A 1,928-nucleotide genomic window follows, 5' to 3' on the forward strand; every position below is an offset into this window, starting at 1 on the left:
ATCAATTCCGTAAGTCTAATATTAGCCCATATGTCCAATGCTAGTCCATAAATTCCTCTTCAGACTCACACAGCAATGCAATGATGTTGAATGCAGAAAGATCATAGGCCAGTGGGTGAAAAGTCTTGTGGATCCAATGGCGGTAGAAGCATCTCAGTGCTGGCAGGGGTCTCCACATGGCTCCTCTAGCTCCATGGCTCTGGCTGCCACCAGCATGACTCCATGTGGCTTGTCAACAAGTAAGTGAAACAGAGAGAGAGAGTGTGTCCCACTCCCAGGGAGGAAGAGAGGGCGGTCCCAGAATCCTTATGATTAGACCATGCCCATAAAGAGGCATCTTAAGGCTGTGACCTGATTGACAGGCTAAAATCCACCCCTTCATTCTCATATTAAGTGGACATGAAATTGTGTAACTACCACAAGGACCTTGCACACAGCAGAACCAGGCTCTCAAGTCCTAGAAAGGTTTATAGCCACAGCAAACCTCTAGGGACACTATGCCTATCATAGGGATCCTATCTATCATAGGGACACTATGAGTGAGCATTGGCTCCAAGGCAGGGGAGTTGGGTTTTCCCTCTTGGTTTGATTTTGGAATCTGTTCTTATCCACACTGCTACAATGGTCTCTTAGGAAGGCAAGTCATCCATGAGGGCACGTTTGGCATTTCTCTCCCTCCTGGCAAAGGTTAAAAACAGCCTGCTGGGGCTTTAGAGTCTGCCTTTGGAGAAGCAAATTCATACCCTCCAAGTGTCTGTGGAAAAGAGAGTGAACTTAATGTTGCAAAGGATCTTCAGATCCTTAAGGAGGCTGCAGCTCTGAAGGGATGGATGTGGGGCCCTTCCTTGTCTTTGGGCCTTTGGAGGGGGCAAGTCTGGGGAGGAAGTTGGCTTTGTGTGTGGCTGCAGGTCTGTACCCTACGAGCTGGACAGATATTGCATGGTGACAGGTCATTCAGGGCCAGAGCTGTGGGCGCTAGCCTTAAGAGACGCACACTCTCCTTGTCTTCATTGTAGAGACATGCTCATAAAGATGGAGGCTCTACAATTTAAACAAAGGTGAAAATGGGATAAGTAAAAACTGTAACGAAGTTCACGTCAGCGGCCGTAAGGGTGGTGAGAACTGCAGCGAACTCTAGAACATGGCTCAGCTACCAGGGCAGCCCAGCTCAGAGCAAGGGATGGCCCCATGGGACTAGGGACTTAATGCCACCCAACTATTGTAAAATTTCTCAAAACAAACCAAAGATCTGGATTTGTATGCAAAATGTCCAAATTGTTTTTCACTTTTTTTCTTTAAATTTCATTTATTTTGTTAGTGTTGTTGAGAATAAACACAGCAAAACCTACATCAATCCATTTCTACCTGTTGGGCTTAATGACAGTAATTATATTGTTAGACTCATACGACCACTCTCACCCTCCCAGAAAGCCACACACACTGCCCTCTCAGCTTCCTAGCTGATCTTTACAGTTGCTGGTATCAGTCTGATCCCACACGGAGAGTTCTTAAAAGAACCTAGTGCTCACGGCAGACCTTTGCTACTAGTTAAGCCACGCTGTTGTTCAATTCCAAGACAACTTCAGGAGTATTTTACATTTAAAATTTCAAGATCATCTTAAGGCAGTAATTTCAGGGGGTACAGCTAGCCCCCAGTGCTCCAGAATGTGTAGAATCCATTAAAAGTTTACTTCTGTTCTGCATTTCTCCCCTTCTGATCACAGTTCTTCTCCCCCCCACCCCCAGAAAGCCAGTCTTTTAATTTCAAAAATGCTGTGCCACATACATTTCTACCGAGTGCCAATGGTCACCTGCCATACTTGCACCAGGTTATCTCTGTAACCTGCCATCAGCAGACCAGGCCAGAGAGGTGCACTGGGGTGGCTCAGCCTTGCTGCTGGTGCTGATAACTTCTTGCTTTAGCTCAT

General features: G+C 46.4%; 1 pseudogene; it reads right to left on the minus strand.

Annotated features, from left to right (window-relative positions):
- Positions 1-1,790: 1,790 nt before the first annotated feature.
- The window catches only part of LOC101654704, a 1,144-nt pseudogene continuing 1,006 nt past the window's right edge, over positions 1,791-1,928 (minus strand).

This window comes from Echinops telfairi, unplaced genomic scaffold (genome assembly GCF_000313985.2).
Source record: "Echinops telfairi isolate 266 unplaced genomic scaffold, ASM31398v2 ScPeMD7_3;HRSCAF=10, whole genome shotgun sequence".
NCBI lineage: Eukaryota > Metazoa > Chordata > Mammalia > Afrosoricida > Tenrecidae > Echinops > Echinops telfairi.